The sequence below is a fragment of the Euprymna scolopes genome, chromosome 12, assembly GCF_053919585.1.
Source record: "Euprymna scolopes isolate OS-2025 chromosome 12, ASM5391958v1, whole genome shotgun sequence".
Taxonomy (NCBI): domain Eukaryota; kingdom Metazoa; phylum Mollusca; class Cephalopoda; order Sepiida; family Sepiolidae; genus Euprymna; species Euprymna scolopes.
The window spans coordinates 135,676,518-135,690,875 of NC_136493.1; positions in this window are offsets into that span (position 1 = coordinate 135,676,518).

Consider the following 14,358-nt stretch of genomic DNA (forward strand, 5'->3'; position numbering starts at 1 on the left):
GTAGTGTTTTATGATATTTTTTTGGTGCTGTTTCTGTTATCATTAAAAGCAGGATCTGATTTATTCTACTAAAGATGATTGTCTTGATAGTTTTATAACTGCATAATAATAATAATAATATTATTAAGAATAATGATAATAATAATTCTTCAATAATTCTATGCTTCAGCCTCTGTCCCATCGACGAAATGTTGCATTCTTCTGCCTTTTCTACAAGTACTTTAATCCTGAATGCTCTGACAAAGTACAAGCACTTGTACCCCCTCGACGTGAATAACCCCGACAAACCTGACAAGCAGCTAAATCCCACCCCTTCACAGTAGAGATACCTAGGTGTAATAAAGCCTTCTAGTTCAATAGTTTCTTCCCCAGAACCGCTAGATTTTGCTACTCATCTACCTTCATAATGCCTCTGCAACTTATGTCCCCGATAGTAGCCCCCCACTTCAAAGTGGCTCTGTGCCTTGTTTGAATTGAATAATAAAAAAAAAAATAAAATTCCTTCTAATAGTTTTGTGTAATATTTATAAATTTCAAATTGATCGAAATGTGAAAATAACAACCAAGATAAGAATCGTAGTTTGATTATATATATATATATATATATATATATATATATATATATATATATATAACTACTTCATTTACTCACATAAAATTAATATACGAAAGTATAAATTTATGTGTAAACTTTAAGTATTTACTTCAAAAGTGCTCAATACGTAGGTAGAGCTAGTTATAAGTTATAAAATATATATGGCGATTAAGCTACACTGAATATTCCGTGTTTCATCCACTCTGGGACTCTTCAGGCTTACGCGCGAATTTTGTAAAAACGACAGACAACAAAATTTGCGCATAAGCCTGAAGAGTCCTAGAGTGGATGAAACGCGGAATAGTCAGTGTAGCTTAATCGCCATATATATTTTATAACTTACTATATATATATATATTAATTTTTATTAAAAAAATATCATAAGGCCTCTCTAAGGAAAGTTGACCCCTTTTTAGGGAATTAAGAAAAAGCAATAATTTTTAGTGCAATGCAATATACCAATGTCTGTCGTTATTTCCTAGTAAAGCAACTGGTCCCGACGGTATTCCAATTATAGTGTTAAAATAATTACAACCAGAACTTGCCCCCCATACTTTCCAAACTGTTTAAGCGTTGCCTTAAGGAGAAGTGCTTTCCAACACCCTGGAAAACCTCATCAGTATGCCCTGTATTTAAGAATTCAGGTGATAAGTCATCCCTCTCTCAGTACAGACCAATAAGTCTCCTGTGTGTCATGAGTAAGTTGCTGGAATCCACAATAAATAGAGAAGTAGTCAACCACCTCAGCAGAAATAACCTTCTTAGCGACACGCAATATGGTTTCCGCTCTGCTAGATCTACAGCAGATGTGCTAACGGTTATATCTTATAGGATTAGCGAATCTCTCGACAAAGGCTTCATTTCTAGGGAAATTGCTCTCGACATATCAAAGGCCTTTGATAAGGTTTGGCATAAAGGCCTACTACACAAGATTTCCAGCTACGGTATAACTGGAAATGTTTTCTCTATCATTAAGTCATTTCTCTCAGATAGGCTCATAAGAGTAGTTGTTGATGGGCAGAAATCAGAGGCCCACAGTATTAATGCTGGAGTCCCTCAGGGGTCCATACTGGGCCCAACTCTCTTCCTGATCTACATCAATGATCTTCCAAAACACATACTACAATCTTTCGTTGACATCTATGCTGATGACACGACCATCTACGGTGTGTTTAGGGAGATCATTGATGTAGATCAGGAAGAGAGTTGGGCCCAGGATTGACCCCTGAGGGACTCCAGCATTAATACTGCAAGCCTCTGATTTTTGTCCATCGACCACTACTCTTATGAGCCTATCGGAGAGAAATGATTTAATGATTGAGAAAACATTTCCAGTTATATCGTAGCTGGAAATCTTGTGTAGTAGACCCTTATGCCATACCTTGTCGAACGCCTTTGATATGTCAAGAGCAATTGCCCTAGAAAGGAAGCCTTTGTCAATTTAAGTTTTCACTTTTAATTCTCATTTTCGCAATTTCGCACTTTTACTTCAACACCTGAAGATGATCTGTGGACGAATCGAAAGTGCTCATGACAGCAACAATTATGGAACTTTTATTAATATTTTTGACTTTGATATAAAAAAGATTATACGGAAAATCGAAAAATTAAAAAAAGAATCATAAAGTAAAGTGTCTCCGTTGCATTTAATAATATTTGCTTGAATATATATATATATATATATATATATATATATATATATATATATATATATTATATATATATATATATATATATATATATATAAGAACAAGTAGTTAATAAAACATGTTAAAAAACACTTTGAGAAAGAGTTAAAAACATATTTAATTTTAAAAAGGAAGCACAAAATAAGTGGACAGTCCTTAATCCGCAGAGTTTCAAATAGATTCTTTCCTTCTCATCAGAGGATAGTGATTTGCAAAATGCGGGATCGGATTTTGCTTGCAAAAGTATTTGATGAAACTACAAGTAAGTCATAGATCTTACTTGGTAAAAATAGTGAACCAGAGGGAAAAGGTGATTTCATGTGAATGGATAGCTTGGTGAAGGGTAAAATATCCAATGACGGTAAAATCCAAGAGTTGATTAAATTTCCAATTCCACAAGTAAAATCCAAAGGAATCGCGTTAATGGAAGATGGTTCAAAGTAATCCAAAAGGCAGAATTCTGTGGAATAATTCACAAATGGGTACAAGGAAAAAAGGGAATGAGTTCAAATAATATTATTAAAAGAAAGATAACTTGTTCGTAGAAAGAAGAAATGGAGAGATTTTAAAACACGGCTGTCAATGCTGAATTAAGAAAAATGACTTATTTATGGACATTTTACCCTCCACCAGACTATCCATTCATGTGAAATCACCTTTTTCTTCCCCCTATTCTCCCTGCTTCACTATGTTTTTTACAAAATTGCGATTTCAAAAATAAAAACTATATCTATATGACTTGGGTTCATCAGCTTGAATTAAAACCGAATCCTAAACTTATGAATATATATATATATATATATATATATATATATATATATATATATATATAATTTTAGTTCCTTCATATATACATATATACATATATATATATATATATATATATATATAATTTTAGTTCCGTCAGCTATCATCGAAACCGAAACCAAAATTTAAGAAGAATTATTGATAAAATTATTTATAAAAAAATAAATTACTAAAGTGCTATCAGCTAAAATCGAAACCGAAACCAAGACTTATGAAGAATTATTGATAAAATTATTTTAAAAAATAGATTATTGGAGTGCCATCAGCTATAATCAAAACTGAAGCTAAAATTTATGAGGAATTCTTGGTAAAAATATAAAAAAATATTTATACTTATTTTCATTGACTTAAGTGCCATCAGCTATAAACAAAACCGAAACTAAAATTATGAGGAATTCTTAGTAAAATTATTTATAAGAAATTAAATGACTTGAGTGCAATCAGCTATAATCAAATAATCGAAACTGAAACCAAAACTTATAAAAAATGCTTGGTAAAATTATTTATGACAAGAAATGGAAGTACATAACAATTAAATGACCCGGATGTAAACGTGACACAGAAAATAACACACACACTATCGTATTAATATATAGATGATGATAATAATAATAATAATAATAATATAACCACTAATCATCACAATAAATTTACGTTCAGATGAAACGAAGTTTTACTCACTGAATTAAATTTAAATAGTTCAACTCATCAAAAATTAAACTAAATCTCCCTCAGTATTTTCTTTAATTTTTTTTATTTTTGAGCGATTATCAAGACTCCTAAGATATAATCCCTTATGTGGAACATTATTTCTTATTCTCATGTAACACTCGACGCTACTTGTTTTTTTACTGAATAAACGCTTTAAAATAAGTTAAACCACAAACAACTTAGCCAAATAGGTAGAAAAATCGATTTTGCTCTTTTCAAAACAAGAGAAAATAAGTATAAATATTAAAAAAATATATTATGTGGTCTGAAGTCTCTTTTTTTTTAACTGAATAAACACTTTAAATAAGTTAAAATACTAAAAACTTAGTCAGCTAGGTAGAAAATGAACATTTAGTAAATCGATTTTATCTTTTTTTTTAAAAGAGCAGTAAAAAATAAAAATATTAAAAAAAATTATTTTGGGGGCGTAGTCTCTTTTAAAAACAATATCTCCTTCAAGAACGTTGATAAAATGTGTTTTCAATCGATAATGGACCAGTTTTCCTACATAGCAAAAATGGACGAGTTTTCCGTAGACGAGTTTTCTGTGCAAGAGTCTCTTTATGTATCATTCAAGATTTTGATAAACTCATCTGAGCTTTTCATCTATATTTTTCACTTGGTTCTAAGATGAGCGTCATAAAATTTTATTTATTTCAGAAGAAGCCGATGACAGACACCTTCAGTATACAGCTGGCTCCAAGAAAATTTAAAAACCCCATCCAGAACATTTAACCTTTTAATAATCAAGTGAACTCCCTCGGATGAGGGTATCTAGACATTTAGCAAATAAGTGCAAAATGTTGACAAAGGGAATAGGCAAGTTATCTCTGGATAAATGACCAATAAATAAAATAAATTAAACTTTGTGAATCAATGTTCAATTCTGTGGCCCTTCTCAGTCTGATGTTCTAAATGAACAACTTCTAATAAAAAACAATTTGTGCTTGTTTCATTTTTTATTGTTACTGCGCGAGCCTTTTCTAGTCTCACACAAAAACACGCGTTCACATTTCAAGCTATATTACTTGTCATATACATACGCGCACACAAACATACGCGCCCACGTACACATACATCATATATTCACGTTCGCGTACATGCACTCACATTCACGTGTATATACACACACGCTAATGTACACACATGTACTCACACACACGCACACAAGGACAACGTCACTTCCCCTTTCAAAGGAAATACACACATGCGCAAAAGATCACCGGAAACAAGTATAAAAGAAAGAGCAATAAGCGGCTTCTTTTTTTTAGGACCAGCTTTCGATCAATTTCGACAGCGTGCCTTTTCGGCATGCGCATGTACCTCACACCACTTGCTACTATGTGGGACAAAAAGCCAACAGACAGTACGTACACTTTATACACTTTCTATCTCCATAACTTGGATTAACTTTCTCACTCTATCTCCCCTTCGTTTTGGTCCATCAACACAGACATGTCCGCGACTCTCTACTGAGCTTAACCCTCTCTTTCTACAGGCCGGCTTGCCACTTCGCGTTTCTCTATTGCATTCCCCTTTCCTTCCATGCGCTTAGTCGTCAACGGCCGAATGAACACGTGTACACCCAAGACTTTCATTTCTCAACAAAAAATAAACGACATGTTTATTTTATTCCAGCATTTGAGTTCTTTGTTTCCTTCATTCAATTCGTTTCATTATTTTTTCTTGTAGCGAGTTAGGGTATTTATATCCTAGTCTTCTACATAACAAAAGACCATAAATTAATTACAGTACCAATTATATAACAATAACAAATGAATCAGAATCAAAATTACTTTTGTGAACTTAAATGCTATTTAGGTTTAACTTACAAGCTCACAATATTAATAAAAGCAAGAACAGATTTATCGCAAAGCTGGAGCGATGAGTAAGTTTTATAAATTCAGTCTTCAGTGACGGTTAGGCTTATTAGCCAAATGGTTAATATGACATCCGTAACAGGACATAGGTTTTTAATTTATGAAATAATGTCAGCTGGATTTTAAAAGTTGGACGTAAGTAGCATTTAAGTTAAATCTAACTTAAATTCTGACAAGCCAATTTTTATTTGTTATTTTTGTACCATGTTATTGACAATAAACTAACATATTTTGCTACAATTTCTTTTTTAAATATGCTTCATCTGGCTTGACAGTTTGTTAACGTGAACATTTTTTTAAAAATAAATACTTTAAAAGAAAAACGATCTACAGGAAATAACTTTATTATTTATTATTATTTTAGTAAAGGTTGGATTTCTTATTTACATTTTTTTTTGTTTTTTTTTGTTTTATTTTATTTTTTAGCTTATATCAGCATTTCTCAACCAGGGTCCAAACATTCAATCAGAAAGCCATAAGATGACACCAGAAAAATGTAATTCAAAATGCAGAAACTTGCAATGTATAAATAAGGTGACAAAACTCCAGCTACGAAAAAAAAAATAAAAAAATCATTTATTACTAATACAGTGGAACATCTAGATATGAAATTAATTGGTTCCGGCTTGAATTTTGTATCCTGAAATTTTTCTATCCTGAAAGGCGTTTTACACACAAATTGCCTAATTTATTCTAAACCTTATGAAAACACTCAGTAAATTTTATAATAAAATGAAATAAGAACAAAATAAACAACATAAAACAAAATGTCGAGTAGAAACAGCCAGTATGTAATACAGGGTGACCCCAAAAAACGGGCCCCAACTCTAATTAGGCCCCGTTTCTTAGTGTTTTGTCTGAATGAAATGAAACTTTGGTCATAACTAGTTTATTATAGTCAAAACATCACATAAAAACACTAGGGTCTTTGCCCTTTTTTTCTCCGTTCTACAGCATATGTTCTAGATGGCCTCCATTTAGCTTTTGTTTTTTTTTGGGTCACCCTGTAAATATGGTGTCAGTCTATTTGTTTAGTGACATGATTGAAAACAAATTCACGTAACACCAAAAAGAAATTTTCTAAGGTAAAATTTTCTGAAGAGACCAATGGTGATATTTATATTTATTATCTGAATTAATTTGGAGCTGTTTTCCCTTCTCAATTCACAGCATTTCATATTAAAATGTTTATGATCTTTAATTTTGCCATAATAAATCACTAGTGCTTTTTTCAAGTCCAACATAAACAAGTTCTTGATGAACCGTTCCACTTAAGTTAACAAATTTACTGAATTTCCATTACTCTTTAACCCTTATCCTCGAGTGGCCTCTGGGCCTTGATATGTGGTGATGCCTATGTAAAAAAAGAAAAAAAAATTGTAGCACATAAAAAATATTTTAAAAAGTTTTTTTAATTAAAAGACAATTTCTGAGTCACATAAGACATTGACAGGAAACGTTTGTACAAAGTGTCTTTTGGCAAAAAGCAAAAAGATGTATTTGTTCTTATGCTTTCCTTTCATCATAATTGCTCCCCCCCCCATCACACCCCATCTGATCTGAAATGGAACACATACATCAAATCTGTTGCCAAAATCACTTGTAAAATGGTTGGATCACTCTACCATTCCAGAAGGTATCTCACTGCTGATGCAATCCGCTATCTGTATAAGAGCCAGATACGCCCTAAAATGGAATACTGTTGTCACATCTGGCCAGGAGCTTCTCGGCGCGCCCTATCCAGCCTTGATAGAGTTCAAAACCAGCTTCGAAACCTAGTAGGTAGTGCCCTTTTCTCTTCCCTGCAACCTCTTTTCCACAGAAGAGACGTTGCTAGCCTGTCTCTGTGCTATTGTTATTTTTATAGCAAGTGCTCGACTGAACTTCAATCTATGGGTCCCCCTTGCAAACTTTCACAAAACCACTTGACTAGTTACAGCCACTATAAACGATTTCCCCCCACTCTCTATCTGTACCTAAAACTAAACGCAGATTCCATGAACAAAGCTTCTTTTCCAGAATTGCCTGCCTGTGTAACACCATTCCGTTGGGCTGCTTCCCAGTTGAATACAACATGGTAGTCTTCAAATCGAATGTAAACAAGTTCTTGTTGAGCCATACCCATAACTAATCAAATTCTACCCATTGTACACGATTAACGATTACTAAACTATCACCTTACATTCATTAAAGCTTATCCTTGAGTGGCCTTTGGGCCTTGATAAGTAGTGACTCCCAAGTAAAAAAAAAAAAAACACTTCATCTTATCCTCGATTGATGGAGGGGAAATCCTTCTAGATTGGGACAATTTTATTTTATTTCCTTATCTAGAGCAGCCCTTTTGTGGAGTTGGATTTTTCCCACAATAAAAAAAAAAAAAATAGGGAACTCTGTAAAAAGGTTGAATAGACACATGAAGACAATCAAAACACAGAAAATCCTATCTTAGAATTAAATGTTCTGCTTTACTTATGTTATGTGAAATCTGGTAGCGCCAATCATTGAGAGTAAAAATATGCTCAAGATGCAGGAGGCTAGAATGTGAATTATTAAGTCCTCTCTGCCTCCTCTGGCATGGAGAGGGTGTTAAGCAGTCAGTCTGGAGTCCTATTCAAGGTGCAGTAGGCTTGAGGATTCTGAAAGAAACTGATTTTTTTGACCAGATCTTATAAGAATTTCTAAGTTCACACTGACTTATTACTTTTACATAGATGTGTTACTTTTTGGGGAATTTGGAACGATTTTCATTTTTTGGAAATACTTTCTGTGAAACTTACTTGCTTTTGGAAGTGACGAAGAAAGCGAACTCGAATGAAGTGGAAAAAGAAAGAGAGTAAGCTATTTGAGCCATTTGCGTTTTAGTGTTCGTGCGAATTCAGTCACCTGGTGAATCAGAAGAACAGGTGACTCGAAGCCTGCAGCAAACTGTCAGACAACAAAAAAAATTTTGCATGATACTTAATTATTTTGTGCATAAAATGATAAATAAAATGTTCATCTGTTTTGAATTTGCTTTTAGTAATATAAAAAATATATTACTTTATGAAATAATTATTGATGTCTTTTTTTTTTTTTTAGAAAAATAAAATAATTTTTTATCTGACACTGTTTGTTTCAGACTTCAAGTCGCCTGTTCTGATTTACCCATATATATATTTTTTTTAAATTGGCGCTTCTACACTATCAGAACGAAATTTCGGAAATCGTAATACTAAATTTCACATGAAAACAATGGCATGTATGTATTCCTCGTATTTCTAAGATTATTAAATCCAAAAATTACGACAATCGATGAGGCAAAAAATTATTTATTAAAGAAAATAGGAAATAGAATTTGAAGAAAGTGATCCTATTTGCTTATGCTTACACAGGAGAGTTCAAAGGGGAGGCAATTTTCTATTTTGAAACAAGATGACCGCAATTTTTCACCTGCTAACATGATTAAAGTTTTTTTTTGTTTTTTTTAAAATAATAATTCAGTAATATTCAGGTAATTTTGACTGCATAATTTGGAAGCTAATATTGTAATTTATTAGAATTGACAAAAAAAAAAAAATCAGTAGAAACTTTTGTTTTTATCTGAAAACTCCATTTATTGACTACAAAATTTCGTTCTGATAGTGTAGAAGCGCCAACATTTTGACCTACCTAAAAGCAACTTTTGTAAATTTATTTTAAAGTTATGAGAGGTGAGGTAGGTGGGTTTTAAATGCTGTCATCTCTATATTTTATTTGCAACAATTCATCTAAATACAAAGCAAATGCAGACTTTGGTTCAAATCATTAAACAACTGTGGCTGCGGGAGAGAATGACGTCAATGTCTATGACATCTTTCCTTTTTTTTTTATTGTTCCATTTTGAAATAATTTTGTTTGACATGTAGATAGCATAAACTTATGAATCATACTTCCACTACTTTGGATGCTAATAATAATTCTGCATGAGTTTTAGAAAAGCTAACATGAGAAAAAGAGTGAAATGTTTTCAGATTTTTCATTTAATTGACAAGGAACTTATTTTAGTGCTTATTAAGATACAGTCGACAGATAGATTTTAAAAAAAAAAAAGTTTCATTTTAAGCAAAAAAAAAAAACAATATTACGTACTTACTTGTCATGCCGAAAATAGTAATATATCAAAAAATTATGAAAATTCATCGAGTAGAAAGTTATAGTTAAAAGTAAGTTTTTACGGAAAATTGGGTAAAATCGCATTTTTCTTAGATGTTATAAAATAGACGGTAGGAGATGTAGGGATGTATTTTCTGCAGGGTAACCAATCTATAAGGATGAATTCACAGCGGAGTTACCAATTTAAAGGATGTTTTTTTCGGAACCCTTAAAGATAAATTAAACGGGGTCATCAATTTATAGCACAAGGATTACCACTTACATCCCACAATAAAGAAATAAAAATAAATTCAGGTAAAGATCATACTCGACAAAGAACACAAAATCGCTGAATTAATATAAAATAAACAACATTTATTTACGTGTTGGAATCGTTAAAATAGATTGTTCCAACGTAAGTGTTTTCTTGTGTTTGAACGTTCATAATGAATGGTTGCTGGTGTGAGGATTTTTGTGAGTATGGCACGAGGCTTGAAATTATTTTATGATAAGAGTGTTGTATGAGAGCTTGGAATCAATATTGCTTATTTCTGGTGGGAACAGTTCATGATCCATACAAGCGAATATGTATGTATGTGTTCGTATTGTAAGAACAGTGGTTTGAAATATGTTTACAGGAAGATTTGAGTTCTCGCTAAATGTGGGGAATTTCCGCAATGGGGTATTGGTTTGTCTGTGGTTAGCGTAAAAACCATGATGGGTGTTTTAACATCTCCTGCAGACAGAGTTCCTGCCAACACGTTTCGGCCTTGAGAAATTGAAGAGAAAATTCTGGTTGTTCTGTGGCATTTTTGGTGATGCTGCTTTACGTCTAAATAGATGTAGTCTGGCATATGTGATAACCACGGGCAGCGGTGATGGTTACTTGTGGAACTACTTTTTTCTTTCTTTCTTTTTTTTTTTTTTTACATAGGCATCATCACTTATCAAGGCCAAGAGGCCACTCGAGGATAAGGGTTAAAAAGTGTACAGTAGAAATTGGACAATATAGTAATTGTCAGTAATGGAAATTCGGTAAATTTGTTAACTTATATGGAACAGCTCATCAAAAACTTGTTTACGTTAGACTTGAAGACAACCATATTGTAGTCAGCTGGAAAGCAGGAAAATGGAAGACAATTCCATAGGTGTGCAGTTCTAAGAAAGAAGCTTTGTTCATGGAATCTACGTTTAGGTGTAGGCACAGATAAAGAGTGGGGGAAATTGTTGATAGTGGTTTCTGCTAGACGGTTGTTTCTTGTGAAAGTTTGGCGAGGGGAGACCATAGATTGGAGCTCAGCCGAGCACTTGCCATGAAAATAACGATAAAGCAGAGACAAACTTGCAACATCTCTTCTGTGAGAAAGAGGTTGTAGGGAAGAGAAAAGGGCATCCCCTACGAGGCTACAAAGTCTATTTTGAACTCTATCAAGACTATTTAAATTTTGATGGGTTAATCTTTGTATAAAGGCTTTCTCGAACGTTCTGGCCTGTTCACTTTATTCATACAAAAGAGAACATAACAGAGTTCCTTTTCTTTTATGTGTGCAGTGGTTGCATCACATTGTCATGTTCTTACGCGTTTTTCATATGTGTGGGCGTTTCAAAGTGGTGATTGCTGTGAAGTGTTCCTGCCGGGCATTTATTCTGGCCGGGCATAGCGGTTGCTACAGAGTCTAAACAAATGGGACATAACTCCGAAAAGAATATTTTAAATTACTTATGTCATAGTTGCAATATTTGTTGTCTATAACGATAGACTTTCTTTTCTTTTTTTTTTCACTAAAAACACAATAGCAGTTGTTTTACTTGATGAAGTTTCATAATTTTTGGACATTATGATATGGTAATTAAGTACGTAATATTGTTTGTGCTTAAAACGACATACGTCAAAAAAATCGATTTGTCTACTCTATCTTAACAAGCACCCTTTTTTATTTTAGAATATAAATATTCAAATGAAATGTAATTGGGATATTTTGTATATATATTCACAATTTTTATTTGTTTATTTTGACTGTTATTTCACCACAAACAAGGCGCAGTGCCAATTTGAAGTAAGGGCCTACTAATTGAGAACAGATGTACAGGGATACACTTCATATTTATATAATTCCTCTAAAAACTCATAAAAATAAAAAAAAGTTATGATTTTAATTAGTGTCAGAATTGGGAATCATAAAAATCAGAACTTTTTAATGCATTGGAATCTGTATCAACATTTTGTGCCTATTTTCTGATGCCTAAATGATTATTTTAATCATCTTTTGTTCGTTTTTGTTAAAAACTTAATTTTTCATTGCTGTTACTAATGATAAAATGATCAGTGTTTATTGATTAAAAAGTTCCAGTAAAATTAAAATCTTTAGACTCCCTCCCCCGAAAAAAAAAAAAAAAAAAAAAAAAAAAAAAAGCGTTTTTACGTTTGTGAAAATATATGCACATATCAGCTGCAGCTGTTTATTTGAACCAGAAATCATAAAAATTTGTCAGTCATCTCATAAGATGTATAGCAATAACATACTGATTTTTCAAGAGCCTATGACAATTTTAAATGCCTGTACAAAAGAAGTCTGGAAACTTATTAAATGCATCTCATGCTTTGCCCAGGCATGAAACCAATCTGCATTTCATCTATACTTATTTAACTTTTTATTTGCAGCTTTACCTTTGTAGCAATTTAAAACTGAACTAAGTTTTCAGCTGTTCAGGATACCCTCTTCATTCACGATCTGATTTATGAAGTCTGTGAGACATTGTGTAAAAATCGTATACATGCACACATTGTGAAGGCAGAATTTTTTTTCCATCATAATCATTTTATAATAAACCAATAAATCTTCAAAAATGTGTCTACAATAAACATTTCAATTTAGTTTCTGTGCCACGCATTTCCTCCCATGACGTCACATCTTAACACGGAATCCTTATTCTAAACTTCAAGGAATTTTCCACTCATTTATAATTTTTACCCTCACATGAAAATCCTAATTTTAAGCTGATTTTTTTACACATCCTCAATTCAATATCGCTACATTGTAGAATCATTCTTTATCATTTCTTTGCTTTCATTTCACCTCAAACAAGGCACAGGGCCACTTAGTCATAAGGGGCTACTATTTGGGATCAGATTTGCAGGGATACTATTTATGGAGTTGGGCAACAAGATATTTGTTCACATTACACTTGTATTCCTGCATGTCAGTAGTCAAGAAAGCAGGCTCCCGGGAGGGAATTCCAAAGTGCAAAAGTCCGAGGGAAAAAGCTATTCGGCTTTACGGCATCTAGGGATTGCTACTTGGCAAGTTTGTCGTCGAGGGAGTACTAGTGCTCGGAGTTTGTAAGAGCACTTGCCATTGAAATACTTGTAAAACAGGCACAAGGCTGCCACGTTTCAGTGATGGGACAGAGGTTGGAGCTTAGTTGATAGTTCAGGACCTATCAGGTTGACGACTCTTTTTTGAACCCTGAGAGACTAGCGACAGATGCACCAGCTCAGATGTGGCAAAAATACTCCATGTATGAGCGGACCATGGCCTTGTATAGATACAGGATACTCTCCAGGTGTGAGTAGCCTTTTGACATGGTAAAGAGAGCTGATTTTTTTACACATCCTCAAGTCAATATTGCTATATTGTAGAACCATTTCTTTATCATGGTAGAGAGAGCTCATCTTCCTCGCAGCAGCCTTGGCAATTGCAGTTTGAAGTGGAAAGCCAGAATTGTTTACCTTTTCATAATAATAAACTCACATTGATAGATTAGTATTGATTATGTCAGTTTTAGACGTGTCCAGTCATCTTTTAAAGTTTCTGGCAGTCAGTTTATCTCATACTTCATCACTAATGATTAAACGACAGGTGATTAAAGAACTGGTGAAACGTGTTCAAATGTTATTTTAGCATGATTATCAGTGCCTCCGACTCTTCACAAATCATAAGCAAGTAGCTGTCCTCATTTTCTTTTGTGATTTTGTAGACAAATCTATATATTGTACACTAGCCTGGGTGTTTGTAGGTGTGTGTTGAGAAAAAAAAAAAAAAAAAAAAAAAAAAGAAAGTTGTAGTAGCCAGGCAGGCTCGAACCCATGACGCGAAAATGGAAAAGAAAGTGGAAAAAAAACAAAACAAAAAAAATATGACACGTTAGTTGTTGTGCCCATCACCAAATCGGAAGTGACATCGGTTTAAATTAAGGCTAGATATTTGAAAAGAGCCACTAACTTAAAAAAATATTGGCAAAAAAAAGTGACCCCTCCCTGTAGAAAAGTGCCCAGTTGAGGGTGAAGGAATTAATGTTTTTAGCAAATTTTTTTATATCTATCATCTGAAAAGTCAAACTTCCAAATGATACCGATCTTGAGAAAATCCATCACCTCTGTTGAAAGTTTTTGCGATACATACAAACATACATACATTTAAACAGACAGGTGAGATTTATATTATAGATGATAGCATGTGTTATCATCTTTTATCAAACTATCACTTGTAAAACATGCTTAAATTTATTTATTATTTTTTTTACTCACATTCACTCCTAACAAGGCATATCGCCACTTGGATGTAAG